The sequence below is a fragment of the Haliotis asinina genome, chromosome 2, assembly GCF_037392515.1.
Source record: "Haliotis asinina isolate JCU_RB_2024 chromosome 2, JCU_Hal_asi_v2, whole genome shotgun sequence".
In the NCBI taxonomy this organism is placed as follows: Eukaryota; Metazoa; Mollusca; class Gastropoda; order Lepetellida; family Haliotidae; genus Haliotis; species Haliotis asinina.
In genome coordinates, this window is record NC_090281.1 from 42,162,207 (window position 1) to 42,187,118 (window position 24,912).

At 39.9% G+C, this 24,912-nt stretch overlaps 1 protein-coding gene across 5 annotated transcripts in view; it reads left to right on the plus strand.

Moving 5' to 3' along the window:
• LOC137273720 (cubilin-like) overlaps positions 1–24,912 on the plus strand; it is a 493,514-nt gene that overhangs the window by 418,604 nt on the left and 49,998 nt on the right. For 3 of the 5 annotated variants that reach the window (XM_067806525.1, XM_067806529.1, XM_067806527.1), the window contains exon 1: positions 14,266–14,308. The exons of 1 other annotated variant lie outside the window; for it this stretch is intronic. The gene's annotated coding sequence lies outside the window, so the exon portion shown is untranslated. One more of the 5 variants, XM_067806526.1, reaches the window with a different exon arrangement.

The window sequence follows — 24,912 nt, forward strand, 5'->3', positions numbered from 1 at the left end:
ACACTCTCGGTGGCTTTATCGGCTCAGGAGTCCCACCGATATTAATTATTTTCTAAATTACATTAGATATATTCGAGGCTACCATTACACACGTGGAATACTTGTGTCACAAACACAGATACTCATATGTTTGTGCAGATTTAACAGTCATTTATGTCTGTGACCTATCAATGTGTGTTACAGGGTTAATACCCAGCCATGCAGCATACTCAATGAGTAACAGTCATGTATCCGACTCAATGACCTCTCCACGTGTCTTTCAGGTATAATAAACTGACGAGCAAAAAGAAAATACGCAGGTTGTGTTTCTTCCAGTTAGATATAAATAACGAAACCTTTTGATCAAACGGAAAGTGTATGTTGAAGCACACTACAGCAGACGTGTTTTATCAGCAAAATGGCATTGTAACAACAAACAGTGACGTAGTGGTGACCACTGCAGAGGCTGGAAGGTCAAGGCCATTCCATACAGCGGTCGGTTGGCCCATATACCAGCAGCATGAAGTCGTCTGGTCACGATAAATCGGTTCACGTGATGATCAATGATGTTTCAGCTGATGACGTCACCGTCAGCATCCGATTGCGTAGGTGAATAACCCGCTGATAACGAACCTCAAGGGGTGTTGTGATTCCGAGACGTCCACTTCTGTGTCGATCACATGTCTGGCCTGTCATACTGGCACGGTTAAACTGACGAATTATGGTTTGTCTTGTGCAACCTTGCAATATCACTGTTGGAAGTGAGTGTAGTTTTACGTTGCATTCAGCAATATTCCAGCTATATGGCGGCAGTCTGTAAATAATCGAGTCAACAACATGAGCATCGATCTGCGCAATTGGGAACCGATGACATGTGCCAACCAAGTCAGAAAGCCTGACCACCCGATCCCGTTAGTCACCTCTTACGACAAGCATAGTCGCTTTTTATGGCAAGCATGGGTTGCTGAAGGCCTATTCTACCCAGGGACCTTCACGGGTACACTGTTAGAAGTACCCATTTATGACATTCGTGTGGTCCATTCTCGTGGCGCCGACGTCAATATTGGAATGTTCTCTTGAGATTTTTGTGAAGTGATTGTTTAGTCTTCACGACAAATATGTTTTATGACCTTTGTGCAAAAACTGCTCGTGCATGGAACAGTAATTATAATTTTCCGAAATTTCGTGCAAAACACGTTCAAATGTTTTTGATTGCATTTTGACAAAAGAAACATGATGGATGCGTTCTATATAATCGATGTTCTTCAATAATTTTACTAGTGAGAACACATATGTGGGATTGCAGCAACAATTACACCTGTGTACTTTCTTTTACTCGTCAGCTTAGTCACGCATCTCACTCAATGGCCTCTCTACGTGTCTTTCAGGTGTAACACTCATGTATCCCACTCAATGACCTCTCCACGTGTCTTTCAGATATTACAGTCACTTATCTCACTCAATGACCTCTCCACGTGTCTTTCAGATGTAACACTCATGTATCCCACTGAATGACCTCTCCACGTGTCTTTCAGGTGTAACACTCATGTATCCCACTCAATGACCTCTCCACGTGTCTTTCAGATATTACAGTCACTTACCTCACTCAATGACCTCTCCACGGGCCTTACAAGTATAACACTCATGTATCCCACTCAATGACCTCTCCACGTGTCTTTCAGATATTACAGTCACTTATCTCACTCAATGACCTCTCCATGTGCCTTACAAGTATAACACTCATGTATCCTGCTCAATGACCTCTCCACGTGTCTTTCAGGTATAACAATCATGTATCCCACTCAATGACCTCTCCACGTGTCTTTCAGATATTACAGTCACTTATCCCACTGAATGACCTCTCCATGTGTCTTTCAAGTGTAACACTCATGTATCCCACTCAATGACCTCTCCACGTGTCTTTCAGATATTACAGTCACTTATCTCACTCAATGACCTCTCCACGTGTCTTTCAGATGTAACACTCATGTATCCCACTGAATGACCTCTCCACGTGTCTTTCAGGTGTAACACTCATGTATCCCACTCAATGACCTCTCCACGTGTCTTTCAGATATTACAGTCACTTACCTCACTCAATGACCTCTCCACGGGCCTTACAAGTATAACACTCATGTATCCCACTCAATGACCTCTCCACGTGTCTTTCAGATATTACAGTCACTTATCTCACTCAATGACCTCTCCATGTGCCTTACAAGTATAACACTCATGTATCCTGCTCAATGACTTCTCCACGTGTCTTTCAGGTATAACAATCATGTATCCCACTCAATGACCTCTCCACGTGTCTTTCAGATATTACAGTCACTTATCCCACTGAATGACCTCTCCATGTGTCTTTCAAGTGTAACACTCATGTATCCCACTCAATGACCTCTCCACGTGTCTTTCAGATATTACAGTCTCTTATCTCACTCAATGAGGGTTACCTAAGTTGGATAACTTGTTCCTAATCCTTTTCTTCACTGAATGTTTAAAACAAACTCAATGACCTCTCCACGTGTCTTTCAGATATTACAGTCACTTATCTCACTCAATGACCTCTCCACGTGTCTTTCAGATATTACAGTCACTTATCTCACTCAATGACCTCTCCACGGGCCTTACAAGTATAACACTCATGTATCCCACTCAATGACCTCTCCACGTGTCTTTCAGATATTACAGTCACTTATCTCACTCAATGACCTCTCCATGTGCCTTACAAGTATAATACTCATGTATCCTGCTCAATGACCTCTCCACGTGTCTTTCAGGTATAACAATCATGTATCCCACTCAATGACCTCTCCACGTGTCTTTCAGATATTACAGTCACTTATCCCACTCAATGACCTCTCCACGTGTCTTTCAGGTGTAACACTCATGTATCCCACTCAATGACCTCTCCACGTGTCTTTCAGGTATAACAGTCATGTATCCCACTCAATGCGCTCTCCATAATAATTCACGGTCCAGCTACACACACTCTGACTGATACCCACTCACCCATTTCATCAAGAGTTTGAGGTAAATATTTCTGACAACATTCTGAGGGAAGCGATCGTGAATCAGCAAAAAGTCCATACATCTGATGTAAGGGTCTTTTTTCGCAGATTCATAAAATACGTATTATCAATAAAATCGATTACCATTTTCATAATTTGAAATGGTATATTTTCTCAAATGATTGTTCCCACCATACAGACTCAAAACGAAGACGGTGAATCTGTTGTTTTGATAACGAATGAAAGACACGGTCTGCTTTGACTGCACCTGTTAGGAAGTGAAGCTATGCTGTAAACAGTCAAGGCAGCTCGTGTTGTTTCCATATGACTGCAGCACCACGACAGGCTGCCAGCAATATACCGACGGACCAAGAACACCCTGGCCATCCTAGATCACTTCAGCAATTACCGATTTTCCATTGTTTTTCAGTGGACAAACAATGCGACCTGTCGTCTAAACGCCGTAATTAAGGAGCTGGGTGGGTCTGTGCTTGTGAGAAATCACAGATACATTCAGTTAGAATCAGTTCTAATCTGTCTAGGTTCCTGAGCACCACAATTGTTCTCGTGTTCTGTACTAACTGGTAACCGTCTAAGCACTTGCATCATCTTGGACAGGACCCCCGTACTTAGCTGACACGCCGGAATATTACAGCAATACGGTTCAACTTTTTACAAATTAATCACAGTAAAAAACTCACTCACATATAGATATATTCAGTATGTTACTTATAGAGGAAGAATGCGTTCACGGTCCACGTTCAATAATGTATTTGTGTGACATGTGTGAAGGCCGCATCATCTCATTACAGTGACAATGTACAGACTCATTCACAGCCTTGGTGACAGGTGCACGATGTCGCAGTGTCTCGGATGTTTCAATAATTCAATACAACCTACGGCCACACAGCTGTTAGTCAAACCACAAGACATCCACGAATCTTGTTACGGAAATCTACCACTTCGCTTAAACAAGCATAGCGATTCATTTGACTGGGTTCCTTGTCTTATTGAACTCACATTTAACTGTTTTTACTCGATGTAGAAATTTGTACACTTACATGAAGGAATGAAATTTACTCATTTGTATAATATATCGAACATTTCATTAAATAATTTAAAACTAATGTAAAAATAGAAGAAGATAAAATTGATGGTTCTTGATCCACGACACGGTGTAGATCGAGATTATGCGGCTTGTTGGCGATAGTAATGACATTCGGGACAGAAATGAAGTGTAGGCACAACTGGACGTGGTAATATATTTAAGCAATGACAAAACAGCTTTCAGCTAAGGTCATTATTTTGTTTGGTCATGAAATGTTATGTACCAGCTGGTTTACCTCTCATCAAATTATATAAAACAAACCTTGCATACATTGTCATATAAAAACTGTCAGTATACAGTTACTTTTATAGAAAATATGTAGACAAGTGCTAGTTGTAATATGGGCTGAGGCCAATAATAATTGTTAAATGTAGTGTTGAAGGTAGAGAATACATATTTAATGCTAGAATGCTTGCCTCTGACTACCATAATTTGAACAAATGGCAATTATGTGGACCAATAAGGAAAGAACTTTTCTATTCTGAGGAGTAAACATATGCTGTGTACAGTCCTAAATGAAATCCATGCGTTTCGTCTTCCGAGCAGCAAATTGCTCAGTGACGTGGTCTTTACTGGCATGTCTCTGCCAACAATAATAAGTGGCGAATTGACGAAAGATTATATGAAGGCACGTGGCATGTATATGCTACTGACGGACGACCTAACCTTCTGTGTTAGATTATGGATCACTGGTAGACGATGTTATGATTTTATGTGCGCTTTCGTGGCCAAAATGACCCGTCATTCTGTCGGCCCAGTTTTCCGAAGTGAGTGGGGGAGTTTATTTTGGTTATGGTGTCGTTTTTTATGGACACATGACCCAGTTAAATAATGATTGTTCGGCTCATGTTTACACATGTGTTGTCAAATCATGTTTATGTGATACAGTTGCTAATTGCTTCATCGATGTGGTTCTTGTATGTTACACACGACGTAATTATATTCTACCCATCAAAAGTTTAGACTCACTAATGTAAATTTAGCCGGTTACTTCAGTCAATTGTTCTAAACTAGATTTGGTGAAACATTCCATAATGTTTAAAGATGCTGTTTACAGCTGAACTGTTGTATTGTAAAACAAGTTTGTTACACTGAAAAGATTATTGTATGAGTCCAATAAATGATGAAACTCAGAGAAAATTCACTGAGAAATTCATATTCGATGCAACAATATCATACACACACTGCCATAATTAGAGGATACTAAACTCGCTTCCTTGTCTTACAAATGGTATTTCACGAAAGCGAGTTTAGGATTCTGGGCTTTATGTCTTACGGCCATTTTCACATAATTGTATCACTGACTGTTCGAACCATAAATAATTAATGACTAGAATCAAGGGTTTAAATAAAAGGAATTAGAAAATAACTAGATTTGTACTATGTTTATCCTATATGTGACATATAGGACAGACATGTTTATGTTGCAACAGCGAACATACGAGGCTTTCTTTGGGCACGAACAACATGTTTCTGTTTGATTGAAGAATGAGTAACTTATCAGTGAATTTTAATCAGCAATGTAGTCCATCATAACTTGGCCCTAGGTCATCACCATGGAGTAGCCAATCACAGGATTAGAAATCGATCTAACACATATGTGTGATACCTGCTCTCTCACATGAGTTTCTCACCCACGGTTGTGTACATGTAAGAAACTGCAATATCTTCCCCGGGCGAGTAATAAGTGATAATTCCCAGTTTATTCCTGATGAAGAAATAATTCATGAATATGAAAGTTAAATAATCAATATGGCATACGTACTGTTCTTGTGTTGACAGTTTATGCCAGTGATGTTTCCTTTCATCCAACTCTACATGTTATGTACAAGACATGTCTTCCCCTTTCATGCAGGACTTAGGAACAGGAGGACGTAGGAACAGGTAACAGGAGGACTTAGGAACAGGAGGACTTAGGAACAGGGAACAGGAGGACTTAGGAACACGTTAAAACTAATTGTTACTATTATGAACGTTTCAGGTAAAGTGTTCCCTGTTTTTGGAGAAATATATACTACATGAAAATATATTTGCTGAAGCCAGATCCGTCTATACTTATGGTGGGTGATTTGCGCCATTGCTCTGAGTGATAGTACGACATAGGTGGCTGTTAAAGGCCATCATGTCGCTTTCTCGCCTTAAAATTCGACCGCGATAATGCGAGACGAGAAATCGATAACACGAGACGAGAAAGCGATAGCACCAGACGGTATAATGATAAAGCGATATTAGTCCAGGAGGAGACAGCTGAAAAATCTTGCATAGCCTCCCCAGTACTGATTTGGTTTGACACTATGTTTAGTTGGTATGATGTCTTGGGCTCATGAAAAGGCCTGTAATACTCTCAGATTGTGGTATCAGTTTTTTTTTTTTTTTCACAGGCCATTTTATGTGGTGGGGGTCTGTGAGCATTTTCATGACATTTGGTTTGCTGCCCTACAACATCTCAAAGTTAATCATGGATAGTTTTACTACTATCAATCTGATCACTTTCATTTTGACTTTTGTGTATTGCTAAAGGATGTAGAATTTGTTTGACATATTTTTGCTTTTGAAAATAATCAAAATGGCCGCCATTTTGTCGTGTGTGGCCTTCTCGGCAGTTAAATTTACATAAAGATTAACACCGAATGTGTCCATTTACATCCAGTGTTGATACTTTTGGTGTTTTTCACCCTTATATCTTCTAGAGTGGTGGCTTGGGCACAAAACAAGTAATTTTGTATGGTCATGCCGTGGTAATATAATGTTTTACAGCTTATTCTTTGAGACAGGGGATTTTAGCGATTCTCCGACTTTTCATGGAAATGTGTGGTGGTGATTTATGAAGTTTACACTACTCTTGTAACTAGAATCATCCGTTTTTGTTTCCTGTTTCCTTCTAGAGTGACAGCATGTTATATGGAAATATTTCATATTTTCCAGAATTCAAGATGGCCGCATAGCATACATAGCAGAGGGCTATGTTTGTACTGATATGTAAACAAACAATTCATTTCGAGTCACATATTTAACACAGTATAGCAAAAAAAACCCTAAATTTCAGTGGTATGGTTAATAAAAGCTTCACCTTTCTAAAATAGTTTATGAAATAACATTATCCAAAGTATTAGAAAACTATGCTTCACGGTCGATAACTGCGTTTAAGCTCTTGTTGTAGCTATTCAAAGTGGCCTGTCAGATAACTCTTAATCACTTTTGATACATTCAGAAGCTTACAATTGACTCTCATCTTCACTTTTTTTCATATCATATGTTACATCATGTCAGAATTCGAGGCATCTAACAGCCACAGCTGTTCGGGCAACAATCACCTGCCATACAAAAAGACACGTCTCTGTGCACAATAAATCAATCTATCTGCACTGACACAGATCTCTGCTGGCAGTTCAACCAATCCAGGGGGGCAGAATTTCTCGACATCAGAACACCAGAAAAGATACTGTTTCCAAACATGCACTTGGTAGTTTACTTGCTCAATGTGATATTCTAGACTGCTGGATGTTGGTGGGAGCTTTTCATTTAATGTCTTGTCTCATCTACAGACGTCACTGGATTGTTTGGTACATACATTGAACTGAAAGTCTGTGCGATCTGGTAATGCTGATAGGCTTTTGTATTGTAAGTTCTGGTTTGTAGATATTATTGTTGGACTTTCTTGATGAGTTTCTGTGTTAGCAGTGTATGACAGTGTATGGCTAAAAAAGCACTCCTACACGGCGATAAAGTCGGGCACATCCGGTTTCCGTGGGCAAAAACTGTTCTTCTCGAGTTCACAACTTTCAAAAACAAAACAACAAAACAGACAAGTACAACTGGACCAGCTGGGCCAGTTACGTTTTTAATGTCATCAATCCTAACAATGGAACAGTACCAAATCCTCCAACTCCAGCATTATTCCCGCAGAATGTATGTCTCAATTGACCTTGTTCAAATTTGAGATTTGAACTAGGCCAAAGGTAACCGAAGCCCGACACGTAAAACCAGAGATAAAAAGTTTTTTTGAGAAAAAACAACAACTCTGGAACCGTGTTCCCTCAACGTATGCAAAGCTACCTATTCTAATGGAGGGTTTACAGTAGTAGACACGCATAGTTCATCGTCACAAAATGTACGAACAGTAACACATCCACATCCCGTTCCAGAAGAATCTTCTGTCCATGGAATGTCTTCATGGCAGTCGTCCTGCCTCTGGGGGACTTCAGGGTCCATTCCCGCCCCAAGGACGATGGTATCCACGCTCCTAATAACAAAGGTAAACATATGTTACATCACTGGTACTGTGCGTTTTCATGCAAAATATATGCCTCCACGAGAAAACAGCTCAAACATGAAACTCAAGTTGTGACTTTGCAGTAGACATCATGGTAAAGAAGGAGGTATTTTATGTTTTTTTTAATAGATCTTTTCAAACAACAAAGTTGCTTCCATGTGCGACGCTTCTACTAATTAAGGTAAATAGTATTCTACATAAGTTATAGTTCCCACATATATTAAGACTACATGAGTGTTGTTTTTATACCGCTTTTAGCAATATTCCAGCTATATCACGGTGAGAAACAGCACATATATGCTTTACACATCATTCAGATATAGGAAATCGAATTGGGGTTGTTTGGAGCGTCATGAGCGAACACTTTAACTATTCGGTTATTTGACGATCCAGATAGATTTAAATGCAAAACAAATACATTGTATGCCGGGACGTGAAAAACACATTTTAATCTAAATATTAAACTGAAATATTGAAATACATTACTATCAGGTGGCCGAGCAGTCGACCAGTACACTGACTCTCAAAGTGACCACCCGGGACTTGCTTTGTCTCGAACTACCTACTGAAGGACTGAATGGTGGGTTAACACTAAGTTATGCCATCTATAGATAGCATCGTACAGGGCATGCCCGAAGGCCCTATCTACACTACCACCTAAATCTGGGATGGCCTAAAAGTCGAGCCAAGAAAAATCGGACCGGGTTGGGCCACCGGGTACTACTAAAAATGGATTGCAGAATATTAAAACGAAATGTGCGGATTTGGGTGGCTAGAATTCCAAGTATGGTTTGGTTGAAAATGTTTCCTTCCTTCTAATTTCCTTCTCTTGACAGGGTTTAGGAAATAACTTATTTGCCACAAACGCAAGTTTTAAATGAGTGGTACTCATGACGCTCGGGCCTGTTATTATGGTGTTTACAGTAAGGTGAACATGTTTTCACAATTAATCACTGTTAATGATAGCAAGGCCTACATATTGATGCTTGACACTGAGAAAAAGCAATCAGTGACTCTAATGCGATGAAAATACCGCTAAGACCATAACTGCCCACTGTTGTCACTTTGAGTACTTACATTCAATACGCTGAATTCCACTTTTCACACTCCCCTTTGATGTCGGCAATGTAAACAAATGAAGAAATGGCGACAGGATCACGTCCACGCGAGACTCTCTAAATTGTTACAAAAACAAAAACAACTCACACATGGGTGTACCTTCCTCTTTTGTTGTGTAACGAGTAAATCTATTGTCAACTGGTCATATTAAACAAACAAAACACAATAACAAAACTGTGTATTTCCCGTGAGTGTTAGCGAGATGCCATCTTGTTTGGACGGTAAGAACAAAGTTTGTGACAACTTTGTTTTCCTAGCCATTATTTTGAAAACGTCAAAAGCATGAGATGGCTACGCCTTGTTCTACTTCATATGAACTTTGTCATGGCCACCTCACTTTCTATAAAAGCAGTCGACGAAAGAATTCGCGACTTGGAGAAGAAAAAGCGAATGGATGCGAGAAATTGGGAGTCGGCTCAGCCGTTAATCCACTTCCCTACATACATTTTCACAAAATGAAAAATACTATAGTAACCTTTGCAAATGGATTTGAATAGCCGGTAAACTAAATCAGCTCAACTTTACACCTGTGTGAAAACTGACCCATTGATTTTACAATGCATAATTGCTGCAAGGTTATGTTATGTGATGTAACTAAACTTCATTTTTCAGGATCTTTATGTCAGGCTGTTCACTTACCGGTTGCGTAACTTGGTTGGCAAACAGGATGTACATACTGGTTCTAGGACAATTGCCACCCGGACAAATGCCACCTGGACAATTCTCACCTAGGGCAATTCCCACCTAGGACAATTCCCACCCAGACAATTCCCACCCCAAAATAAAAGTAGCATGAAGTGTACATTCTATCTACGTAATTCATGTACAGTCAATCTACCCGTGTACATCCTTATCAACTTGTGTTTGTACACCATCAACACTCATGTAAATCATGTACATAATACTTAATCCCCAATCATGTCCTATGTAAACATCATCCAATCATGCGTAATGTATCACCATTGGCTTCCGTCCTTATCCCCAATCATGTACATCGTCCTTATCCCCTATCTGTGTTATGTAAACATATCCTATCATCTGTAATGTATTATCTTTGGCTTCCATCATTGTTATCATAACTGTCGACTTCCTATCAGTGCTTGTTTATACTGGCTTCCAGCTTTCGTTAATTCAGTCCACTTGCTACTTGTTATTGTTTTACCTGTACATATAAGTATAGCTCTGTGCCCCATTCTCAATCACCTGATGAAGGAGTAAGCATTAACTCCGAAACGTTGTGTTATCATATAAAGAAGTTGATATCCATAAAATCTTCATTCTTAACAATATTCCATATAAAACAAACATGAACTATTGCCTTCTTCTTGACAAACTGGTATTATGTTTGAGTGTGTCAAGGCGTGTCAAGAAATAAGAAACTGGAAAGAAGGCGTCACACCAAACAGTAGCAACAACCAACGAAAGAATAAAATCCGTAAGCATATCTATTGGAATAACATGTAACACTTTTTCATCACAATGTCTGATGACAGGTACTATGTTCCAAAAATATACATTTAAGCATTTATGAATTTGTGCTTTTTACATTCTTAAGATATGTAACGCATGACTCAGATGATTATTTTATAAATCGTAACATAAGAATCATCGTTATTGCATAATTCCTACAGTCTCTATACACACAATTACATGGAGATGATTGTGCGAACAATATCAGTGTGAACCATAATTAGTAGAAAAGTCAGTTAATGATAATATCTAAACATGTGACTACATGTGACTACATGTCACTTGAGCAACAGATTTTGTGTCCATAAGAAAATAGGATAAGTGTGAACTGCATAATTTGTGTTGGGGGTGATTTTTCAAGTAGGAAATTGACCACAACTTCCTTTTAATAATTTGTAATCCTCTTGGCATTAAGGTTTATCTGTAGATTGATTTTGTGTAATATACATTTTCAGAAACGTGCACAGCACAATATAAGCCCAGAAACCATTGATGGGCCAGATCGACGAAAGGAAAAGGTTTCAACTATACTCACCTTGGAAATGACTTCACCAGTTGTGAGTGATGAAGAAGATGCCAATTTATTGCTCTCGATCCCCTTCACCTGGGAATCCAGTAAGCTATGTGTTATTATATGTTTAGCTATAGTAGTGACTGACTTGGGTGTGTTTGTCTCTGTCAGTGTGAAGATGACTGTCAAGGGGTGCAAGTGAATGTTAGCTATCGCATGTTTTTAGAAAAAAAATTGTTATACATGATGATCTGTTAGTTAGTGCTATATCTTTTTACTAGTTATATATTTGATCTCTGTTTGTCTGAAAATAAAACAGTGAATCTTATTGTATCTTTTGTTTTTCTTTATGTATATGTTATGATTGTACACAAACTGCTTATATTGTTTTTGACACACAATTGTCTCCTGTGAACTCGAGTAAATGAAATGCCGTGGAAAGTGGAAACTCAGAAAATATGAAAGTCAGTTAATAACTGAAACTCTGTGGAAACCTGATGGAGTCTTGGTAACTGAAACTCAACGGCAACCTGACGAATTCTCTAAGTTAACTGAAACTCAGCGGAAACCTGTTGGAAAGTGAGTAATTGTAAGTTTATTGCAGAAACTCAGGGTAAACGAACGGAAACTCACTGGATTCTAAGTGGAAACTTAAAGGTCACATGCAACGTACAGCACAAATTTGCAGATTCTGGTGCCTTTCGGTATGCACTTACCGAAACAAATCATAAAATATGCCAATTCAACCCATAGTTGAAAAACCGCAATGAAAAAAAAAGACCGCGAAATTGGAGTTCAAATGTTTCACTACATTTCCCCTAGCGCTGGGAGGGGGGGTGGGGGGGGGACTGGTTTCTGCAGCTGTGCTGCGCTGCGTCCAAAGCGCATGCGCAGTGAATAGGTTCGCGGAGCTTGAAACAGTATGCATGCCCAGCGGCTGAGGTCGTGAGCAGTAGTGTAAAAAAAACTTGTTGATTGTGGTAAGCAGTCTCTGTCACAGAGAAAGCTCAGTGTTTGGTTTATTCACACCTATATGTCTGCCTGCCTGTCTGCTAACGACAACATGCAATACACAGCTTCAATCAATGACTACACGACATAAAGAAAATAAGTTGATTTATGCACCCGAGTCCCATGTCTGCCACATTATGTAATTAGGCACGCGTGATACACATGACCTGTTTTATGTCTGTGGGTTGCAAACAAACTACATTCATTTTTTTCGGATGACTGGATCTGACGGAAAGTCGTGCAAACTGTTGTCAGTTTCAAGTCTTGAGGGTTCATTGTGTGGACAGAAAGATGATCTGTTTGATGGGCATTTTAGAAGTATAGCCAGTCACAAGAAAGTAAGATTCTTTATGGATAACAACTTCTTTTTGTGTACTTGATGCGTCGTTTCAGCATGGCTTCATATACTGTTGTCAAACAAAATCATATACACTAAAAGAAGTCGTTATCCATGAATGTATATAGAGATGTTGGATTTGGAAAATACATGTTCTCTGAATTTGCGATCGATCCAATCAAAACTCATGTCAGTAGAGATGGTAAACTACTGCGTGGCTGGAATCTGTCATTCGTCCAAATACAAAGCAGGACAGGAAACCAGTTTCCCCCCCAGCGCTGGGGGGAATTTAGTGAAACGTTTGAACTCCGATTTCCCCGTCTTTTTTTTCATTGCGGTTTTTTCAACTTTATAGGTTGAATAGGCATTTTTTTATGATTTGTTTCGGTAAGTGCATACTGAAAGGTACCAGAATCTGCAAAGTTCTGTTTTACGTTGCATGTAACCTTTAAGTTCCAGTCGAGTTCCCATCAGGTTTCCGCGTTGCAGAAACCATGTTATTTTTGCTGTGCATCGATCTTCGCAATTGGGAACCGATGATATGTGTCAATCAAGTCAACGAGACTGACCCCCGACCCTGTTAATCGCCTCTTACGACAAGCATAGTCGCCTTTTGTCGCAAGCCACGGTTCCTGAATGCCTATTCAACCTCGAGTCTCCTGGGAAGGAAATGAATAGCTCCAGTTTTCACAAACGAGAAGCTGCTTTTCTAATATGTCCCAATTAGTGTTTTGTTGCAATGGTGTCTATATTGCTATGATTATGCATATTCTCTTACACTGTGAATCTTTCATGACCGACAGAACTAATATCTTCTCCTTCACAATTGATAAACTTGATGTTGATATATATGTCAAAAACCATGCTTGACGACAATGATATGCTGTCATTGTTTAACGACGGAGACATTCAGGACTTAACTGAAACAGTTGACTGTGGGAATAACTAATAATGTCATTTTCTCACTTCGAATGGAAACTTTACAAAACACCTGATACACATAGGGAAAACAGAATCTCACTACTGCACACAAATTCGGCATTCTAAGTTATCTCTTTGGATTCAACTCTGGAAGAAACAAAGACATTCATTCATTATTTTGTCGCTGCTTCAATCATTAACTCGTTATTTCAGCCGTTTCCTAGAATTTCAGTTATTTTCTCGTTAAAGTAAACGAAACAACGAAAAATAAACTAGAAATCTGAAAAAAGAGTATTAATAGAAATAGCGAAGAAATTAGATAAAATGACAGCTTTAGATCAGGCCTCAATTTGCCCACGGTTATTTTCCTCCCGACAATGTACCTCTAACAATAGAGATATTAGCCACTATGTTCTTTGCATTCAGCCCAGCTTGGTATCTACCCTTGACATGCCGGACTTACCCGGGAATCACTGACCCGAGACGTGACTAATAGTGTTGCAATACCCGGTTCTACCGGCAGTTCTCGGAGTAACAAGCTGTGTGTGGCTGTGGATTCCTCTGCCGGGTGAGTCTGAATTGTATTGTGAGTCTCGTATATGGAAGCAGTTTACATCTTGTGATGTCCACACATATTTTGTCCATGTAGTTTGACAACATTCTATTTGTGCAGTGTTTAATGATAACTCTATGATTCATCCATCCGGGTCGCTTTGCTATTACCTGAGTAATTGATTACTCTTGATAAACTTGAACTTGTTTTTGCGCGGTCGTTCACACAATACGCTCCACTGGTCAGCGCACCGAGGCCTGAGCATCACGTCTCAGGCATACTATGCTGGAATGTAGGATACATTTTCTGTGGGATACATTATCTGTGTCTGGAAACCCGACCCCGTAAGAAAACAAAAATATCTTGGAAGTTTATGCCTCTGGAATATTTTGTATCAATACGTGAATGGCCACGTCAATGAATATTTCCTGTCGATTTCCCTCAAACAATTCAATTGGGTTCACTGAGAAGAAACTGGATGAAAATTCGATATGGCGGTTACTATGATTCTGTTACACTACGTCCAAGTTCAAAACACAGTAGGTTTGTCTCTCTGTTCTACCATGACAATCTCATGAACAATTTCAGTTGGAGCTCTTTGTTTGGTTACACTTCAGTGCGTAAGGCGACCTCGAATTCCAATTTGACATCTAATTATTTCTACCTTGCAAAATGTAAAATTTGACGCGGGTTTGCTTTCTTGAAGAGTCCGTCCGTGTTGGATTAATTTAGGTACTGCTAAATTTACCCTGTCAACGTTTAGTGCAAAAGATTCAATTTGAACCGGATTGGCTGGCATGCTCGTCTGTCCGCTATCGAGCACCGCCTGGGATGAATCATCCACTGACATGGTTTTCTATACAATCGTGATATATTTCACAGCCTTGATATCCTATATAGGCACTCGTGGTGGGTGCTGGGTAACGCCAAGAGCTCGCCAACATCCCCGTAGTGGACCCGGGGGGATATTTGGTCCACCAACCCGTTTGCCGTGGGTTGCGGCCCTGTGTTGGCGGAGGAGGGGGTCCTGGTGATTGAGGGCAACAGGGGCCTGCAGTCGTGTTCCTGTTGCTCAACACACCACTTTGGCCCTGACTTAGCCCAGACGGGTGGTCGAATGGGCCCGGTTCGACCAATCGGCTGGTCATGCCAAGCCCTGTGCGAGGATTATTCATGTAATTGCACAAATTTGATTTTGTATTGTTTCAATTTTGGTCTTCGCTTTTCACTCACAAAACATTTTTAGATGTTGTTATGAGCTTTGCCCAGAGTCTTATGCTTATACCCAGAAAGCGGTGGATCATGGTCCAATTTGGTGGAATAATTCTATAATTTTTCTGCTGGAGTATATCATCTGGGTATTCTTGGTGCTTCAGCTGGAGATCCGCTAGTTTTTAGCATTGTCCTTGTGATACTCCGTGGTGGGTGGGGAGCTAGGATGATGAAAAATTACTCATTCACCATGGCTTATGAAACTCCCTAAAAAAACCCAAAACGTCCACTTGAAAACGATGATGAACAGCGACCTTCACAATTTATTGATTACTGGCCACGGTTTCGAGTGATTGAAAATATTGATAAAACACCGTTGAAATTAAATCCTTTTGCGGTTTCTAAAGGCATTCAAGGCATTGCAGGAGACGTGAAAAACATTAGACGCTTGCGTTCGGGTGCTTTGTTACTTGAATGTAACAAACGACAGCAAGCATCCAACCTCCTTTCCATTGAATCATTTGTTGGTACACCTGTGTCCGTTTCTGCACACCGAACTCAACACAAGTAAAGGTATTGTAAGAGATCGGGATCGATTGTTCTCTGACATGACTGAACTGGATATAGCCACGGAAATGAAAGACCAAGGTGCCACATTTGTCAAACGATTTACCACCCGTAACCGTAACCCGTAAAAACTCAGAAAGCCATCAAACAAATACCTATCTCTTTTCGGTTTCTTCTCCAACTGCTCCTCAATCAATAAAGGCTGATTACTGCAATATCAGTGTTGAAACATACATTCCCAACCCTCTCAGGTGTTTCAAATGTCAGAAGTTTGGCCACGATATGAACACCTGTACGTTGTCTGTCACATGCGCTCACTGCAGTGAGAAGACGCATGTGACGGAAGATTGTGAAGGCAATTTTAGAAAGTGTTCCAACTGCTTTGGAGCACAGTCGTCGTCGTCCAAGGAGTGCCCGATGTGGAAAAAACAGATGGGGGTTAGCAAAATTAAATTTACTAGAAACATCAGGTTTGCAGAAGCTAAAACACTTGTACAATCTCTAGAACTAACTGAAACGTATGCATCAGTAACTAGACCACTATCAGATAAACCCTAAAACAATCCAAAGTCAAAACTACATCAATAACCTGTCAAACAGTCTTGACATGGGTGCAAACTAATACTCCCGAGAGGTTTTCACCGGAACAATCCACCCAAACAACAGTTTCTGCCCAAATCCAGTCTGAGTCTTTGAGTAATCATGACACATCTACACCACAGGTGATAACACCATCTCAGTCAACTGCAAATGTCAAACAGGTCGTTAAAAGTAAAGCCAAACCAAGGTCAGATCTTTCTAAAACAAATTTAAAGTGGCAGAGTATCCAAAGGATCAGAAAATCGAGTTCAACTTTATAATAAATATGGTTCGCTTGAGGACATGGAAGTGTGCGAACACACCCATCAAAGGGCACATAGGTTGTCGACCACCAAAAAAGTGCGGGGCAGATCCCCAATCAATGCCCCTAAAAGATAGTTCGTTCCGAAACTATAGTACAGTGGAATTGTAGAGGGTTAAGGACCAATTTCAATGCGTTACAGCTACTAATCCAGGATTTTGGACCATCAGCCTTCTGTCTGCAGGAAACCTATTTGAAGCAGACAGATACTTTTGATTTACGTCAGTTCGTTTCATATAATTATTTTTCACCTCCTGGTGACAAGACCACTGGAGGATCTTCAATCCTTGTAAAGCAGGATGTTATCCATAGTCCTGTAACACTAACAACAAATCTCCAAGCTGTTACAGTGAGACTAACTCTTCACGTTACCTTTACACTATGCTGTCTGTATATTCCGCCTTCTTCAGCACTCCAGCAGTCTGATCTACAAGCTCTCTATGACCACCTTCCTAAACCTTGTATCATTATGGGTGATCTCAATGGCCATAACCCGATTTGGGGTGGTACAAACACTAACACTAAAGGTAAACTACTGGAAGAATTTATAGCCAATAATGACTTGTGTATATACAATAATGATTCAAGCACCTGTGTGCATCCTGCAACTGGCACCTATTCTTGTCTAGATTTGTCTCTCGCAGACTCTACTCTACTTAATGAATTTGATTGGCCAGTCCACAATGACATCTGTGGAAGTGACCACTGTCCAACTATATTATCAGAAAATACTCCATCTGACTCCATCATATACCAAACTTTACGTGCATCTAAATTAAGACCCGAATGTTTCAGTCATATAACCGATCCTATTCAATTATTTTCTGATGTTTTAAATGAAATTGCTGATGAGTGTATACCAAAGTTCTCTACAAGTCTACATTTACGGAAACCATGGTTTAATACAGATTGTAAACAAGCCAGGAAAGCGAGGAAAAAGGCAGAAAAATATTTCCGTCGTCACCCAACTGTCCATAATTTAAACAGATTTAAGATACTCAATGCGAAGGCGCGTCATACTTTCAAACAACATAAACGGCAATCTTGGAGGAACTATCTCTCCCAAATTAACTCACGTACGCCAATGTCTTAGGTATGGAACATGGTTCAAAGAATTAAAGGCAAAGGTTCAAAAGCTGCTGTTCACCATCTTAAACATGGTGACAATTTATTTACTGACACACATAAAACTGCAAATAAACTTGGCGAAACACTTGCCAAAAATTCATCATCGACAAATTATGTTGACTTTCAGAGATACCAGAAACAACAGGAAAAGACAAAACTTAATTTCGATTCAAATAATGGTGAAGACTACAACGAAGTGTTTTCATTACGTGAGCTACATACTGCACTTGAGGAAGCTCATGACACTGCAACTGGTGATGATAATATACATTATCAGCTACTCAAACACTTACCTGAACCATGTCTAATGGCTCTTTTAGATATATTTGATCAAATATGGACGTCGGGGGAATTTCACCCTTCATGGCGTAATGCCATTGTAGTCACAATACCAAAACCTGCCAGGGATCATACAGATCCGTCGAATTACAGACCGATATCTCTAACCAGTTGTGTCTGTAAAACCATGGAACGTATGGTAAATAATAGATTAACTTGGTATCTTGAAACCAATAACCTGATCACAAATATTCAGTGTGGTTTCAGGAAAAATCGTAGTACCATTGATCATTTGGTACGTTTGGAATCCTTCGTTAAAAATGCTATAGTAAATAAACAACATGCTGTATCGATTTACTTTGATCTCGAGAAAGCTTATGGTACGACCTGGAAGCATGGTATTTTGAAGGACTTACATGATTTGGGGTTGAGAGGACGTTTGCCTCTTTTTATATCAGAGTTTTTAAAAGACGGGCAATTTCAAGTCCGAGTGGGTTCAACCCTGTCTGATCATTACAATCAGGATCAGGGTGTCCCTCAAGGCAGTATTTTGTCTATCACTTTGTTTAGTATTAAAATCAACAGTTTATCCAAGGTTTTAAATGATTCAATTGATGGATCACCTTTTGTGGATGATTTTAACATTTCTTGTCGTGGTAAAAATATGCATACTATTGAACGGCAACTACAGTTGTGTTTAAATAAAATAAATAAATGGTGTCTTGAAAACGGATTTAAATTTTCTAAGTCCAAAACTAATTGTATACAATTTTGTAGAAAATATAAGCCACACAAGGATCCTGAACAATATTTAAATGGCACTCCAATTAAAGTTGTCACGGAGGCCAAGTTCTTGGGTTTACTTTTTGATTCTCATTTAACCTTCTTACCGCCAATAAATCCCTTAAAGCTAAATGCCTGAAGGCACTAGATTTGTTGAAAGTTGTTTCCAACTCAAAGTGGGGAGGTGATCAAACTACCCTCTAACACTTATATCGATCACTGGTCCGTTCAAAACTCGATTATGGCTCCATCGTATACGGTGGAGCCTGTAAAAGCAACCTTAACATTCTTGATTCTGTCCAAAGCCAAGGTCTAAGACTTTGTCTTGGGTCCTTTAGAACCTCTCCTGTTGACAGTCTATACGTTGAGGCTGATGAACCATCTCTTACACAACGTCGTATAAAATTATCTTTACAATACACTACTAAATTATATTCTAATGAATCTAACCCTGCATCTAACTGTGTGTTTAATCCGCTTTATGAGGATTTGTATAAGAAAAAGTCGTCTCTTGTTCCGTCTCTTGGTTTAAGAATTAAACCATTTATATCAGCTGTCGTCATTGAGCTGGAAAGTATATCGCCTTCACGTCTTCTTTCTTCTTCTCCTTGGCAATTGGTTAGGCCACAAGTTGACCTAACATTAACATCATTAATAACATCAGAAACAAATGACTTACAATATAAACAAGAATATCATCAATTAAAAAATAAATATAACAATTACAAAACGTTATTCACAGACGGGTCCATGGATGGTGGCTGGCGCAGTAGCTTGTGCCACTGTCACTGGATCTAGGACAATATCTACTAGAACACCAAATAACAGCTCCATTTTTACTGCTGAAGCAAATGCCATGTTAACAACTCTTAAATATATAGTATATTCAAAGACACCCTAAACGTAAACAATATATAATCTATTCAGACTCTTTTTCTTGCCTTCAGGCTATTAAAAATATTTCTTGTAAACATCCACGTTTAACAGAAATTATTGAACTGTATAATGATCTTGCTACTGGCCAATACGACATCGTTTTTTGTTGGTTACCCAGCCACGTTGGCATTTCTGGGAATACACTAGCTGACCTGGCTGCTAAGGCAGCACTCAAACAATCTGTGACACCACTTCTTATTCCCTACACTGATTATAAAGTTACCATTATGTCTTACATCCGTGATCTGATGCAGAGGAGGTGGGACACTGAAGTAGGTATCAACAAATTACATGAAATAAAACCCTACATTGGTTACACTTTCTTGGGTTGTCAGTCAAGATTTGAAGAGGTCAGCATGCGACGATGTTGTATTGGCCACACAAGATATACACATGAATATTTGTTTAAAGGTGAAGATCCTCCGTTTTGTATCCCTTCTGATGAAAGAATCACAGTCAAGCAAGTCCTGCTTGACTGTGTGGAATATTCCATCACAAGGGATAACTATTTTAAATCAAGAACTATGAAGGATCCTTTTAGTAATGTTAGTGCTCATTTAATCATTGCGTTTTTAAAAGAATTAAACCTGTTACATGACTTGTAAATGGATTAATATTTTATGATTGGAAGTTGAATTAGCAGCTAAGATTGTTAGTGGCTGTATCCTCGAAGGGGGATGAAGTACCGTAAAATTATTGTAAATCCAGCCAGGGACCATGCAGGTAGCAGAGGTACTGTAAGTCCCCATGGTCCCTGGTATGGTGATCTACCCTCTGTTCTTAGCGATCTATGGCCTGTTTTCATTGTGCTGTCCAAATGGTGATACTATCATTTTTTTAAGTTTACACGCTAGTTTTAATAGTAACTGTGATAGTCTAGTGGTTTTACTGTCCTTCGTCGACAGGGTCTTCATAATATGCATATCTATTCTTTTTTATGTCACGTATGTTCTCGTCACAATATGGCTACAATATTGCCGATGTGACGTTGAAGATTAATTCACTCACTCACTATCCTATATAACCGTGAATTCCTGTGCAACCCTAGTGTCTTCTACAGCAATTGTGTCTTTTTCAGCCGTGATATCTTATTCCACCATGATATGCTATACGGCCTTAATGTCCTATGCAATGTTCAGATCTTATGCAGCCATGATATCCTAATAGTATGCAACCGTGATTTCCTTAACAACCGCTATGTAGTATACAGCCGTAATATCTGACCTTGTTGTCAGACATGTTTTTCATCTAGTTCTATTCTTGGTGATTCATAGGATTAACTTTGTAAGACTTTCCGTCATGAATTTATCCTAAACGACCAGTCCTCGTTAAAACTGTGGCTGTAAAGTTTGAAGTAAAGTAAAGTGTAAAGTTTGTAAATCAAATTAAAATGCCAATGGCTTCCGTGGTAAAGGAAAAGCAAATTCAACTATGTTTTGTTTCTCATAGTTGTGAGATCATTATCAGATGAAATTCTAACAAGTATTTAAACACACACTACGACCCCAAATATTAAATAGGGCAATAACATAGCATGCGTTTCAACAGTTATGTGATTGGTCAATTCACGTCTGCTCTGGGTAATCCTGATAGCGGTGTATTCTCTTTTTGCCTGCACTTTAACTGACTTTAAGCGGATTAGGATTAACAGTCCAGTACCTACACAAGTATAGTCTGTTCAAGTAAATGAAGTACACTACCAACTCACCACCAAGTTCACTAACCGACCAAAGTAATCAAAGATGACAAGAGGCATGGGCTCTAGAACACAGGAAACTGTCACTGGAGATGCTAAAAGAAAAGAATATGCTGCAAGCATAAACACTGCCATCAACCTTGTTAGAACATCAACAACCATGTAGCAACCGATGCCAAACTCAATGTGGATTTATTCCTGGTACCATCTCACCACTTGTTTATGGGGATGCGTTTCTCATCTGGTGGGATTGAGAATATGATAATTATGTCATTACATAGCTGTATAAATGTGTATACATTAGCGCGTATTTTGTGCATTTGCTGATTTAAAATGTCATCATATTTGTCAGATAATTCATTTTTGTATATTTGTACATGTGCAATACTGTATATCAGTATGATGTTACATGTAATATTAGTAAACAAAAAATGTCACCATATTTTCAAATGACTTATATTCGTATATTTGCGGGTACATGTACACTATGCAATGCACAAAACGTAACTGTTGGTATACTTGCATTCCTACTACAGACCATAGCTTCAGTCTCATTGCTGTTAGGATTAGTGTGGTCCAGTAATTGGAACCCCACAAGAATACGTGCAGGCAAAAAGAGAACACCCTCTGATAACCTAGTGTCCGTATAAAAAGCCAAACAAACACATTTTAAAACGTACCTCCTGCTGTTTTTTCCTTATTTGTGTGTGTGTGTGTGTGTGTGTTTGTGTGTGTGTGTGAAATACAACATGACATGTCAATCTACACTGAACCGTAGAAAAAAAACAAAACCGTCACCCCTTTTGGTAATTCGTAATTAGTTTCATTCAAAATTTCAAAATTGACATGTTTGAGCATCAGTACTTAAAGACGAATGTCAGACAACTGCATGTGAAAATGACGACAGGTGGCGACAGTGCAATCAGAAAGTCAATAACATGGTCTCCATGAGCGTTGGTAACAGCGAATGCGTCGTCTGTACATGGAGTGGGTGAGATGGTGGATGAGGGCCATAGGAACTTATGCATAAGACTCAGCGATACGCCTCAGAGATTTCAGCTGCAGTTGTTGGCCTTGGTCGCACATCATTGAACCTCCTCTGAATCTCTTCCCACGAGAATCCCATCGGGTTTAATTCTGGACGGAGAGCAGGCCATTAAAGAGTTTGTGTGACGTGTTGACTGAGAAAGTCTCTAGTTGATCTGCCAGTATGGGCACGCGCGTTGTACTGCTGGAAGACTTAGTTTCCATGACGACCAAAGTGCACGACGAAGGTCCTCGGCGCTTGATCGGCATATGTTACACCATTTCCTCTACTAGGATCAATGTTCTGGAATACCATATAGGACCTAAAGTGTGACTGAGAGCAATAGAAACCCATTCCGTTATCTTTCCATGACACAATCATATGAAAAACGCTTCCCGCGTCGTCGTCACACTCTCACACTGTCATCAGCCGTCGAGACGCAATAGCGGCTTTCGTCGGAGAAGACTACATACAGGTCGCCACTCCCGGCGATACTAATTCCAGTGACATGTGGGCCAATGGAGACGACCACGATGATGTCGAACAGTGACGATCGGACCTGGTAAAGCCTGCGACATCTGACGTTTCTCTGCCTCCGCACCATGTCGCCGCAGATTGGTCTCGGGGCATTGCCAATGATGCCACTGCCGTACAATTTCCATAGCTCTAGCGAAACGATTTTGCAGATGATAACGGACAATCTGACAGAGGCATTAGTGTACAGTGCACAACACTGTGCACTTAAAAGAACCCACGTTGGTATATCAGCAGATGGTGAACACACCTAGTTGCGGGTACGGCAACGTGCAGTAAATTTGGACAAAGTGCTATGACGATGTGTCCCAATCCACCCAGCTGTGAATGGGTACCTCGTAAGGGTGGGAAAGCCACATAAACTCGGTGTCCCCAGTTGCTGCAAGAGTTGTGTGTTCCCGGGGAGTTAAGATTGATAATTTTGCCACTTTGAGACTGCTATCCTGTGACGAGGGAAACAAAGCGCCTTTGAGCTGGTGATCTGTATTTTTATTATACATATTGATAAAAGTAAGTCCCCATGGTCCCTAGTATCCTGATCTACCTTCAGTTATTCGCGATCAATAGCCTATATTTACATTGCATTGCCTAAAATTGTTTGCTACTTAAAACAATACATGCTAGCTGATTTTGTGATGCTCTAATTATTGTAAGTCCATCTATGACTGGTCATTTAACGACTTGTATTTATTGTGCACGTGCAACAGTCCCCGTCACTATATACCTGAAATATTGCCGAGGTGATGTTAGATTTTAACTCACCTACCTACTTTCATGAATATTGAAAAACAGTTCGTGTCTGACACATGACGTTCAAGGTGTCGGTCATTTAAGTGCACTTGGGACGAAACACCTTGAACTGTCTTTGATATCAATATGAGATCACTCTCCGGGCTGCTCAAACGTTTATATGCATGCCCCATTCTTGGTTTTGGGGTGTCGTATAGCATGGACAACGAGGCGAATTCCATGATGAAATGTCTTACCTAGAGCAGTGCAAGATTTTTGTTCACTCAGATACATATGCTGGGCCCCTGAAACATGGCGACAGGACAATGTGTTAAAAATGAAAGGAAATGTGTGAAACTGATAACATTTCCACAAGAAGTAGGGATATCCATGGGAGCCACCCCTAGCGGAGCCGGACCTTTATGCATATGAATCGTAATTTCTGCTTAGGCTGGTAAAATGAAAACGAGGTAATCTGGCCAAGACGGTTAACTCAAGCTTCGGGTAAAGCGATGAGTTAACACCGTTTAATCACCACGAGCTAGTCATTTGCCGTCCAGGGATTCACCACCTGAACTTGAAATGAATGAGAAATGTGAAACTGCCGTAGTTGCTTCATATGTAGATCTGCGCATTCAGATTCACAGTGTCAAAGTATTCTCTACAAGGTTCTCTGAGAGGAGGGTGACTTCAACTTCCCAACACGCAGCACTATTCCAACAGCTACAGCCTTTTAACTTTACATTCCACCACGTTAGAGCTACAGTCGAGCATGCTCCTTTTCGCCAAGACTTCAAAGAGCGTCATACCACTCTTGATCAGAAATT